Genomic DNA, 13,304 nt, shown 5'->3' with positions numbered 1-13,304 from the left:
TCACGTTGTGCCACGACATGGATTTTGCAATGCCGTCATTACAGTGATAAGTGTTTTAGTACATTAAAGATAGTTTGCTGTACTTACTGAGGCTGCAGTAACAGACAGTTAGAAGGATAGACACACTCACAGAACTAGAGTTACATCCAGTAACAACTGTTTTCCTCGCTAATGCTGACCTGAGCAACACAAACATCCCCAAAAACCCTGTTGTTGTCTGCAAGAACCAATCCGAACATCTTCATCTGCTACCACCATCAGAGGAACTGAAGATTCAGTGGATTCACTTTATTTTTGATGGACATGTCCCCCCAGCAACTGGAAAAAGTGTGCGCTAATCTTTTTACTTTGGACTGGTTTCTCAACAAGGGCCAGAAATTTAAAAAGCTGAAGCCAATAAACACACAAATTGTAATCTTTTTTTAAGATATGTTCCTGAAGTAGAAAGGAGGAGGAAAAAAAGAAAAAAGAAAACAAACAAAAAAATGCTGTCTTGACCTGCTCGAGACCCACCGTGGCACCTTTTTGTGCCAAAGAGAACGAAGACAGAAACACTCCATTTGCAAATCATCCAAGACAAATAAAAAGACAAAGGATGTTTTGCTTGTTGTGATCAGTTCACTTCATTTCATCCGGTCTCATATCGGAGCACAAGAAAAACAGCCGACTGTTGTAGTTTGCCATTATTTCCGCTTACATTTCTGTAATGACCTCAGCTTTAAAGGAATGCTGCGGCTGATAATGGAGAGTAAAACCATGTCAGTACAGTAAGTTCACGGAGAGATGCAGTCCTCCTCTGCGGCATGCCAGTTACATTATCAGTAACAAGCACGCAGAGCCCTCGGGGTCTCTGGAGTACAGTACGTTTGTCTCATGTAGAGTTCACATGCATCATGTTTCACCTCCAACAGATACACTTTCACTGAGTTGCTGAGCGAATGCAGCAGATAGGCAGCAGGTTAACGTACGTAGTAGAGTCATATCCTCTCTTTTTCTTCTGTGTTGCAGCCCAGACTGAAACAAAAAAGGCATGTTGTTGAAAACGTGAGTAAAATTCAACTGTACGCACATCACAGGCCCTCGAATCAGACCTTGAATCAACATGCGTCCTGAGTGATCCGACGATTGTAAATACAGGTGAATGCCCCGAGGACACATCGACGTGCCAGCTGTTTGAAGATGACAACCTTTTATTGACGTTGAACATCCAATACTTCAAAAAATGTCACCTTTTAATAATCAATTTTATGACTTGTCGTGTTAGGAGAAACTTTATAAACTTTGTGAAACACTGTCGATGACAAATTCTTAACTTGTAGAGGCATTTTGTTAATTCAGGAAATGTTTTAAATGTCTTTGTGGAAAACAACATGCGGCCAGTTTGTCCCAATGATTTAAGTTTAATTTACATACAGAGCGGACGTGAGATCCGATCTCAGGTTGTGATTCGAGATGAATGTTAACGCCAGGTGTGAACTGATGATCGACTCACTTGGTTGTTGATGTCTGAATTCCCTCACGTTGTCTGCTTATAGGTTCTTGCAAATCGGGTTGTATTACCTGGGAATTTAAACACACCGGCAAAGTGTAAACGCCGGTGGCGATGAATAATCATTGTGTTTTTGTTATCAGCCTGGACATGTCTGAACGAAGACTGTTATCATCCACTGACATTATAATTGTGAAACTGAAATGAAAAATAAATGAAAAAAAGTTACTATCAAGCTGTTTTTTTGTAAACACATACAGTAGCTTGAGTCTTGAATGCCATGGAGTTAATTCTCGTTGTATACCTGGAAATGTCCGACTTTAACAAGGACTGCCTGAATGCACCGTCCATCCGTTTAGTCCTGCGTGAGGTTTGGTTTGAGGGGATCGTGCCCTCAGGTCAGTCACCTAAAGGCCACATCTCGGCCCTTAAATTCAGACACACCGTACAACCTGTAAAACCTTCTGCCCGTCTTATTAACACACTTATATTCAGACCATTCATTAATGCTGGTGTCACACTTCTGTCATCTGCAACTAAGAATTTGCTTGATTTATCTTAAAATTCCACCATAAAAGCATCAAAGATAAACTGGCTTTTCATAGCTGATTTTCTTCTTAGTTTGCAGCCGATGTGTCCTGTTTTTCACACACACGGGTTATAACTCGCTCAGTACCTCTGAGTACCCCGCCAGCAATGCAAGACAGTGTTAACCTGATTGTTTTGATGCAACAGGTGAATCAAAGTAATTAACACATTCTGATCTTTGTGGTCAACATGGCTCCCTATACGCAGGAAACGAGCCGAGACGACGAGAAATGTAAGTGATAGTGGATGCAGCTTTAAGAGCTCATCGTAGGATTCTCCCTCTCTCTCTCTCAGTCGATCCCACTCGGCTGCTCTCTGCACTTTACATGCACGTGCATTGACCTTCACACGATCGCACATGCGCCTACTGAGTCAATCAAACGCGCACACACGTGCATTCGCTACAAGATAGTCTCCCGTAGTGGAGATAAATTGACATTTAAGCTGCGCTCCTCGTCGATTCACACATCTGGAAGGGATTACGCACCATTACAGGCTCCGTTACATACACATGAATCATAGTCCTGCTTTTAGTCTGTTACTCTGGTTTTGTTGTGGTCTGCAGGCAAAGTAATTACACCTTCCTCGCGATGCAAATAGCATATAGTGTGTGAAACGCTCTAATTTTCTCCGAGGTCCTCTGTCATCCGGCTGGGTTTCAAAAAACTCAAGCAGGATTTAAGGATTGAAAACGTATCCGAAGGAATCGTCCGTGCACGTTCTTGATTGTTTGTAAAGTAAAAAAAAAAAAAAACGCTGCTGAACCTGTGACATTACTCTCGTCATGTAAACTCTGGTGCGTTGTTTAGCCGAGGTGAAAGGTTTGCAGATGATCCTTAGAGGATTTCTCATGCTGCTGATCTCTCCATCCCTCCCCTCCTCCTCGTCCGTCAAATCTGCGGAGATTCAGGTTGCTCATAAGCTCTTGAGAGGCTGACCTGACCCCGCTCGGTTTACCAGTGTGGAAAACGCTTTATGTACTATCATCTAATATCCTGACACTAATGTTCACACTGCTATTTAATCTGAACGCGGGCTTCTGACTGTAGGCACCAGGAAAACACGTCAAGATGATTTTTCCTACAACTCTACGTCAGTCGGCCAGTTATCTTCTTTTTTTTTTTGCACAGAAAAGCTAAAATGAGTTTATGAAGTAACTCCGGCTTTAGCTTCACCCTGGTTGTGCTTACACGACAGCAATGACTGCACCAGTAGATGGTGGAGGCTTTCTATTGGTTTGATAAGTTACAGCAGTGGTGATTTAATGTTGTCAGAGGTAAGGTAGTGGTAGTTCTCGCCCGTCACAGCGCAAAAGGAAAACGGTGAGGAGAGGAGGACGATGGAACATTTTCCTGTGAAGTACTTTTTCTCCGGAAATATCCCGAAAGAAGTCGGTTATCTGCTTCAGTAAACACGGTGCAGACATCTGTTTGGTTTAGGAAGCACGCAGCCTGCAGTCCTGGATGAAGGAGATACACAGCCGAGCAGTTGTGACTAAAATTAGTCAGTTTATCCCGTCATTCGGTACCCGCCAATCAAAACGTGAAATGTAAATCTTGTTAGATTGTGGCATTGGGTTGCAACTTAAAGGACAAGTTCACCCAAAATTCATCAGGGTCATTATTGTCGTCCGTTCAACCACAACACCTTTCTTGAGCGTCACAGCAAAACAGTGTGTTGACAAACAACTGAAGTAGATGGGGACTTGTTTTAAGCTCCATACAGCTTTTCCGGTGCTAGAATTATTTCAGAATCACTGTAGCTGCAAAGCTAAAAGCGTTAGCGCGCACCCTGTCTGACGTGGGCGAACAGGCTCCACCACATGTCTCAAATCACTTTGAGATCTCGGGGCTTCCAGTGACTCGGAATATGCTCTCCGGAGCCAGTTTATGTTTTCTTTATGTTGCTTTTTTTCAATTTTAAAACAATCCCCCTCTACTTCAGTCACTCAGGAGGCGGCTGTGAAGCTCCAGACTTTCCATCAGAGTAGATAATGACTGAAATTTCATTTTTGGTTGAGCTTATCCTTTTAGACTATCTTCATTCGATAACTTCATAATTGTTAAGTCTGCAAAATGTCAAACAATAGTGAAACCTGTTGGGTTAAAGGTGGTGATGATCGTCAAATGTCTTTTATTTCACCTGACTAACAATTCAAAACCCCCAAATAATCAGGTCACCCTGATGCTACTGTTGCTGCTAAAAAATGACAGACATGTATAATCGACTGAATCCATGAATTCCAATCATTTCTTCAGTCAAACGACTAAATGTTTCAGCTCTAGTGTAGTGTCATCGTATTTTCTTTTCTAAAGTGCAAAACTGAAACGGTTAAATGAATAATTGAACAATCAACAGCAAAATTATGATTCTTGAACATTGTACCTCTGTTTTGTGTGTTTAAATATGTCACATGGACTTTCAGGGAATTATGAAGACATAAAGCGACCTAAATATATTTTGTATTCAGTCAGATGATTCTGAAGTCAAAGCATCAGAATGTGTCAGTGGAGTTTGTATCTAACTCTTGTTAAACAAGAGCAGTTGTTTCCTCCGTCATTTCTTTTTTAAACGCACCACTTCCTGTGCAGCAGAGGAAGTTTCCTGTCAAAGTGGAGCTCCCTGTTACAGTAGGTGTGCAGAGCAGGAAAGGTCAAATCCTTCACTGAATTGCAATAATTAGATCAGCGGCACCAGTCGTCCACACAGTAAAAGGAAACATGTATTTATAGAAAACAGCTGGGAATGGTTACTGTACTGCAGGTGAAGCTGTTGTCAGCACAGATGTGATCTCATGCACAGAGCCTTCTAGTGGTGGAATCATGTACTATGATGATGGTGGATCAAAGTCATGAAATAGTGCAATTCATGTTGCTCAGTCATGTTGTTGACATTAAAACGTACTTCTTATAGTCACTATGTGTTACAAAACCTGCTGCTGATTATAATTCCGTTTTACAAAGTGTCACTGTGTCATGAGTGGCATTCAAAGATGCTTTCATTCTGGAGTGTGTTTACTTTCTGTAAAGCTGGAGCTGATTGGCAGATAAATTGTTGTGTATTATTTGATATTATTTCAAGTGAGGATCACCTGATGAACTGAACATACCCATTTATCATTAATCGAGGAGGCTGACAACCAATATTTAGAACCAATACAGTTTGCAGTGAAATTGTAAATCTTGGCGACAAAATCTGAATAATCAGTGATGGAATTAAGTGCTCAACGGCTGTTCTTGAGAATTTTTATTTTCCACTATTCTTCCACTTTACTACATTTATTAGATGAGTGTAGTTCCTAATAACGTAACAGATTCAGATTACTCAGTTTTGATAGGCTATTACTTGGACTGTGTAACCAGTCGGATTGTGTTGTGGGCAGGACATCGAGGAAGGAGGCTGGATCAGAGCCAATTAAACATTTTTTTTAAATCTGCAATAATTCATCTATCCCTGATCAAAAGCTTCTGCTACACAACAAGGCCTTATCAAACTGGCACACTGCTGTGTTTGTTAGTATAGAAACGTGTTGATCATGGTTTTAATCACATTCATATGGATGCAGTGTGACTTCAACACGCTGCGTCTGTTTGGTTTGCATCTTATGAGCATCAGATGCTGCGACCAGATGTCCGAAGGAGTTACTGACTTCCACAACACTGTCTCAGGTGTAATGAAAGGATGAATCATTTCCCTTTTTTTTTAGCCTGAAGCACCTTGATATCGATCGACAGTATGTAAACTATGGCTTTAAACGGTCCTGAATGTTTAATGGTAATAGTTAACAGGTAATAGTTTGGGAGTAGCTGGCAGCCTCTGTGAGAACAGCTCGGACAGGCTCGTTAAAACTAAACGGTAAAGAAATGAACATAAACTAGTTCACGTTTTACTGTGTAAACTTGCACATCACTGTATCGATATCTGTCCTGAGCTCTGCTGCTGTTCACACAGGTGTAAACCTGACAGAGAGGTGCCACTTCTCCATGTTTCCCATCAACGCAGCCACACACACAGGAGCCAGAGTCGGCAAGCAGAGCCGACTTGTTTGAAGTTTAGAGGAACCCGTCCAGTTTCCCCGTGATCTTGTTCCCAGAGTTTTTACCTTAGAGGAGGTGGAAAAAGTTCAATCACTCCTGAGGACTGACAACTTCACACAGGTTCAAACGCCTGTGTGAGCCCTCTGTATCAGCGTCCGCTTTATCTCCGCCATGCACAGTCATATATCTACGCGTGGTGGCAGGTGGACGGACGTCTAATCTAAATCAAAGAGGTTTTGCAGGAACTGGCTTCCTCCATCTGATACTCTCATCATTGTCAAGAAGATCTGGGGGCGCTCCGGTTGCGGTGGTTTGACTTAGTCACAGTAGCGGAAAGGCCACAACATGCGATTAGTGTTGTGAGGGAAGCCCATCTGCTCGAGTGTGTGTATCCACGGAGCTTCTTTTAAACTGCTTCGAATAAATGAAAATAAAACACATTATGTGAAAAAAAAGAAAGAGAGAGAAACAGATGATGCTACTGTCGACAGAGCTTTAATGTGATGAGGAAAAAACAAGCACTTTAGACTTCATGTGTTGAGCAGCTTCACACAGGCTGATTGATGTGTTGCATGTAGACAGCTGCGTGTGCAGCTGGATCTCATCTGCATAATACCCATAAGACATTTCTCTGTTGACTGGCACAGCAAGCTGATCAATCCTTCAACCTGCCTCTCTGACAGTTTCAGTCGTTATTTTGTCCAAACTTGGTTTTTCTGATCTGAGACGAGGTTTGTTTAATCACGAAACTGTCAAATTACTCGCTTAACTAAAAGAACATTAAGATGTACGTTGTCCCATGGATGTAGGAGGAAGGGGCACTGAGGGGAACAGTGAGAGAGAGAGAGAGTGTGAGAATATCCACATAGTAGTTAAACTTTCTCTGATCATGCAGCCTAACATTACCCAACAATTTTGTGGCTTATCAGTCAAGTGTATGAAATGTACCGCAGACTGGAGTCTCTGTGATGAGTCACAGACATGCAGATCCTCCTTATACATGCTCGTCTCCTCGATATGAAACGTCTGCATTATCGCTGTGTTGCATTCTTATAAACTCTGAGGCTTGTTTTCCTGGCAAGAGCACGCGTCTCTGTCGCTTCACACCTGATATTACGCATATAGACGTGTGTTACGACAGCTTGTGATCGGATCTCGCGTCATCGCTCTACGCAGTTAAACACATTAGCCACACCGCTGTGACAGAAAGGAATGAAATAGCAGCGGACGACTTTTGCCAAATTTACAAGAAGGCCCAAATAATTCAGAATTTGTCACAGTCTGCATTTCGCAAAGTTTGTTAATCTTCTCTTCGCTGCACAACTCACAAAATTGAACAATTGTATAAGGGAGTCTGGGGGGGAGTGTTACGTACAATGTCCCACAGAATTAGCTGTATGATGCAATAAGATAACATCTGTTTTTATTAAGGTCAGTGTGCCAGATTTGGTTAAGCTGAAAATGTGTTTATCTTTCATAAGAAAATAACAAATTGGTTCAACTTTTATATAAATGATTAAGTTTAAACAAGGTTAAGGATCTGCAATCACCCGTGTGTGGCTCTGTCAGGCTGTTCTTATGCACATCTGCGCTCTGAGCGCCACATGCACACGTTTATTTTTTGCAATGTTTACAGTCTTGGTTTATTGTGTTAGCTCTCTGGTGGTTACGAAAGTGAAGACTTCTAATCCTGAATGTCTGCACCGCTCCAATATCTGACGGAAGCCCCTCAAATGTGAAAGTCATGGTCACGCCAGGGGAAAAGACAAGCCGTCACCAGATTATTCATATTAGTCATATTCGGCTGCACCCTCTGGGGAGCGCAGACGTCTGCGCCAAATTTCATTGCAATCCATCAAATAGCTGTTAAGATATTTCTGTCTGGATCAGAGTGGCAGACCGATCAACGGACATTTCCATCCACGGAGCCAAAAAAACGTGAGCTGTGACAGTCTGACTGTCAGAATAACGGCTGGAACTAGAAGTTGTTTTCAGGATCGAGTCATATGTCACCAAAATGTCAGAAAACTGAAATATTATCATTATTTCTGTCTTCATCTTCATCTTTTCTTTAATCATAAAGTTGATGCAGTTTCAACTTCTTGTTCCAGTCCAAGCAACTCTCCACAGATCAAAGAGATATTCAAAGAGAGAAAAGCAGCAAGTCATTCATTTTTGGCATATTGGCTTTTTACTTAAAAGATGATTTGATGATCATGAAAGCCGTTTTTCATCTTGTAAAGACATTTTAAAATGTCTGAGCTTCTATTTGTATCTTCCTGATGTCCAAAAGTCACGTCTGACTCTCCGGTCATGACCACCGGGTAAACATGTCAAGTGAACCTTCCTAAAAACCAATATTTTCCTTCAGTCCTTTGGCCCACTTTCACATATAACTCTACCACAATCTGACACATGCCTCCGCCTATCAAATCACTCGCTGTTTTTCTCCCAGCCGTGTGTGGCTCTGATTCACTGTATCTCCAGAGTAAATTTAGACTGTTTTTTACTGATAAAGTGGAGTAATGATGGAAATGTTTTTCTTAACCTGTGCGTGTCAGCTCGCTTCACTTTGAACACTTAACTTGCGTAACTCGGTCCCCGTCTGATCTCGCGTTACGCTGCCTTTGTAAAAAGCGACCTGAAACCGACTCGAATTTCATCGAGCTCTCAGATGGGAAAAAAAAAAAAACTACTGTCTGTATTGTTTCATGTGTGTCTCTGTTCTCAATATAGAGCCTCGGTGTGAGGTTATATATGGTAGCCGAGGCTGTTTAATCAGTAAACCGTCACTGGAAATGCAAATTTTTTTTGAAAAATGAAGAGCAGAGACACGGGCGTATTTTTAAAACAGATCAGCGGGCAAGATGATAAAAGGTAAATATCTGTTCCTGCTGCTCCTCAAAGCGAAGGGAGAGACATACATGATATCCTTCTAATTCAAACACAGTGCAGATTAGTCCCGTCACGGTCTGGGACTGTTTGCAAGCTTTCTGTCTGTCGGAGGGAGGGAGTGACCTTGGGCTGCAGCTGTTTGTCAGAAGTTGGCAGCATCTGGCTGAGCTGAGGGGGTGAGGTGCGATGGTGGGGGAGTCGGGTGCACTGAGGAGAGAAATACTTTGTGCCGAGCGGGTTGGGCGGGGTTAGACGGAGGACGGGACGGGATAACTTTAGCCGTCATTTGTGTAGAGCGAGACAACGGGAGACGATCTAACATGCTGAGAAAAGCTAAAAGTTGAAACACATAGCGAGGCGGGTTTCAGTCCATCCGTGACACATTTTGGCTGCTTCATAATAAGGAAACCAATTAGAAAAAGATCAATTTCCAGCAGAGGTGCAACATTTTCACAGTTTTCATCACCTGCTGATCTGCAGCCAGGGACTGCTCGGAAAAAACTGTCCATATTGGTTTCTTCAAGGGAAACCGCTTGTCTTTGATTTGCGATGCCGTACCTCATGGGTGTAAAGCCTCTTGGCAGCCAACCGCTCAAATATTTAACGCCAGAGGTTCTGAGAATCCTTGAGCCTTCAAACAAGTTTTTTCGGCTTTAAAGAAAGTTTTCCAATAGCTGTTTCTGTTTGCGAGTGCAGGATGGAAATATCCAAAGTTATGGATTTCGCAACTTTTTAAAGATTGGTTCACCCAGCTGAAATCTGATGAGATATTTTCTCTGACTCACCTCTTGTGGTTATTTCTATCTAGCCACGCATATCATTTTCATTTGCTGCGGTCTGGAGATGTTGCTCTCTATGATTCTTTTACATTTTCAGTGCACGCAGAATTAAAAAAATAACTTTTTTGTCTTAACTCTCAACGGCAACGTCTCTTTTAAGAAGCAGCGCACTGATTACTCTGACCAATCCTCAATAGCAAGAGTTTTAGAGTTACAGTAGCCTGGGCTTTTAAAATCATCGTCACCTGCCGATTCCAAATTAAATGTCTTTCTGTATTTAGTAAATGGGCAAAAAATTCTGATCCAGTGCACTTGAGCCGCCTGCACTAGCTTTCCAATTGATCTGACTTGTAACAGGAGTGTTTTGATAGTAGACATTTGCACATCAGTAAATTTAAACAGCATCAGTCCACATAAAATGTGCAGTTAATCGCGTTTTAATATTTTGATCGATTGACAGCCCTTATATTTATATAAACACACATTTTTATTGCACTGATCCCTCAGATGTGGTTACGAGGCACTTGTGCACATATACAGATGAAATGAAGGCAGGATATTTTTACAATTGAAGAAAAATACGTCCAAAATGTCTTCAGAACACTGAAAACGTAAACTGGAATTGACTATTAATTACCACAAGCGTGTTTTTGCTGTTGTTGTTTTTTAAATCTGCAACTCGACAAAAAGATGCTAAGAACTGAGTAAAGACAAACAATTATTTGTTGGGATGAACTTGAAGAAGACGCTGCTTCAGGAACATTATAGTTATGCAGCAGTTATACAGTAAACTCTGCGACAGTCTTCCCGTCTTTTATGTCTTTTCTACTATAAGGGTCTTTGATAAATAGTTACGCATGTCTGTGCGTGTCTCATCTTTAAATACTTCAAGTTTAGAGAAAATAAAGCAAACCTTCACGTGTTGATCTGCCGTGTGGATTGCACCTTTCTGGTTTCCGCTCTTGCACGATTCGAGCAGGAAGAGCTTTTGAAAAGGGAACAAGGTCTTTACTATGTTTGGCCGCAATTAATACACATCCTTCCTTCTGTTGGACCTTCAACTCATCCCTGCCTTGAACGTGACTGAGTGAGCGCTGGAAACGGTCCAGTGCTATTATCACCACCTCTCTGTCTCTGGTGGAGAGGTGAAGGATGTGGGAAAGGAGATATTAGTAATCGTGGTTGTACAATTCTTACGGTTTATCGCCTAGAATGTCGAGCATACGCCGTGCTGGTTGGAGAAGATATGCAAAAAATGAGAAACTGGCTTCGTTTTAAGGCGTGAATAGGACCAGCCGCCTGTTTATGTTGCGCCATCAGCTCCATTTCTAAATCTGGGGTGATGTTCTCCGTGCTCGCGAAGTATCTGGTCGCCGGTTTTGGGTGGGAAAAAAAAAACAGGCTCTCATTAGGAGAAAACTGGAGAGGACAGGACTTGACACTTTATGTCACATCAAACACAGTGAATCAGCGCCTCATTAAAGCTCTCACAGCAGCCGCAGCCGAAACACAGCGGAGGCAGAATCCACACATGAATGTTAAGTGTGATGATTCCTGATCCAGAGAAATGTTTATTCTGCCGTGTTATTTTTTTTTTTTCCTCGTCAACGTGGCGTGTCGATTTTTTTATTTTTTATTTTCTCAGCCCTCAAACAGTCACCATCAATGGTACCCAGTTATTTTTCCTTCACCATTCCGAGGTACAGCTTGTGCCACAGGATCTCATTATGTAAGATTATGTCTGAGCAGAGAAGTTGAAACTGTTTAAAGCTGGAGGTAGGGAGATAACAGAGGAGAGCTTAAAGCTTTGATCACAATACTCCAGATACTTCTCTCTCACATTTCCGTTCTCTTTTTGCTTTTGAATCAGGGCGGCAACTAATGATTGTCTTCATTTTTCATCCAGTGATTATTTTTTTTCTCGGTCGTTTGATCTATCAAATGTCAGAAAACAGTGACAAAAAACATCACCAAACTAAAATATATTAAAGTTATAATCATAGAAGGCTGAGACCACGTTCACACCTGTATGTTTACAGTTAATTTTTTTTAAAAGTGATTGACTAATTACTCAGGTATTGATTGGACTGCGGACCCGCATGAGGATCTGATTTCCTCACGTGGGTCCATGTTGTCACGCTGTACTGCAGTCAGGTTGATAAACAGGAGTAAAGACAAAATCCACTTTTTAATCCCTAAATAAAGTTTATGAGTAATCTCAGAGCTCCCTTTCTGTCGGTAAACAGGAGATCTGATGTGCCTCCAGGTGTTTACTCCTCCAGGAGGTCTGTCTCTGCACGCCCTGATCAGCTGAGCAGCAGCCATGCAACGTGTGGCAGAAATGAGATATTGCGCGCTTAAAATATCACAATGGAGTGACATGGCCAATATAATATTCTACTAGTCGAGCGGCCATCTTTGATTGCTGTTTTTTTCTGAACATTCATCCAAAACCCAAAGATATATCATACACAACAAATGAAACATGCAAAAACAAACGTTTTATGAAAAAAAAAGAAAGAAGATTTTAACCTCTAAAATAACAGTTAAGCTCTAAAACATATTAAAGTTGGTTTCAACTGAATCAAGCAGTATAAGTGTGAAAGCAAATTCGCATGTGAGAAGCTCAATTCAGCTCTACTTTGAATGATTCTTATAGCAGTGACACAAATTTAATGGGTTTTTTTTTGTGGAAGCGACTTGTCAAAGGCCTTTCCATCTTTAAGAATCTCTGCTCCACATCGCCTCTCGCTCGGCTCAGCAGGTGTCATTTCCCCATTTATTTAAAAGGCCTCACCCCTTTCTTCTCTCACCCTGTCCGCATCACATGTTGGTTATCTCCTTTCACACACTCCCATCTGAAATGTCTCGCAATCATCACTGTGCTCGGAGCTGTCCGGACTGTGAAGGAGAATCTGCAATTTCCTGCAGTCTGAAGGTCAAACGTTTGATGGTTTGACGGAGAGCGGCTCACGAACGGCCGTCTAACATCACACAAACGTTCACCTTTATTCTCAAGCAGTTCGAGGCAGCGAAGTTACGCGTTGGTGGTCTCCTTTAGTGTCCTGAGGTGATCTTGAACATTTCGGAGGAAACGTAATCTTTTTTTGCGTTTTGTCTTTCGTCACTGTGCCTCTGGTTGTCACGGATCTATTTTTGTTGAGGCCGAAGTCCGTTCCGTTTGCGCGCGTTCCTGCTGTAAACACACACATCGCTCACAAAATGGACAGACTCTGTTCTCGGCACCATCTGTTACATCGTCACCCATGGGGACGCTCGGGAGATTCACCCGACGAATCAATCTCGTTGCATCTCCAAAAAAAGCCAGGAGCAGTGCGTGTCTGGGAGTATCTGACAGCAGAACGTCAGTTTTTGTGTTGTTTACAGGCTGTTAATTTCACTGTTTGATTGATCGGTCCACATTCACCGTGTTTTGATCAGGATGTAATGATTACCGCTGTCACTTTTCCAGGATTCCTCTTCACCCCCTCTCTCTCTCTCTTTGTCTCATTCTCT

The 13,304-nt window shown here is 42.0% G+C and overlaps 1 protein-coding gene and 1 long non-coding RNA gene across 15 annotated transcripts in view; one reads left to right on the top strand and one right to left on the bottom strand.

Moving 5' to 3' along the window:
- Positions 1-13,304, top strand: part of LOC115585712 (membrane-associated guanylate kinase, WW and PDZ domain-containing protein 1-like) — a 106,543-nt gene that overhangs the window by 8,362 nt on the left and 84,877 nt on the right. The window lies entirely within an intron of this gene.
- The window catches only part of LOC115585715 (uncharacterized), a 120,357-nt gene continuing 107,728 nt past the window's right edge, over positions 676-13,304 (bottom strand). Inside the window, exons 5-6 of the long non-coding RNA XR_003984753.1 lie at positions 1,493-1,560; positions 676-1,014 (exon numbers count right to left, since the gene is read on the bottom strand). This is a non-coding gene — a long non-coding RNA (uncharacterized LOC115585715). The remainder of the gene's footprint in view (positions 1,015-1,492; positions 1,561-13,304) is intronic.

This window comes from Sparus aurata, chromosome 7, assembly GCF_900880675.1.
Source record: "Sparus aurata chromosome 7, fSpaAur1.1, whole genome shotgun sequence".
Taxonomy (NCBI): domain Eukaryota; kingdom Metazoa; phylum Chordata; class Actinopteri; order Spariformes; family Sparidae; genus Sparus; species Sparus aurata.
This window is presented reverse-complemented; position numbering and strand designations above follow the sequence as displayed.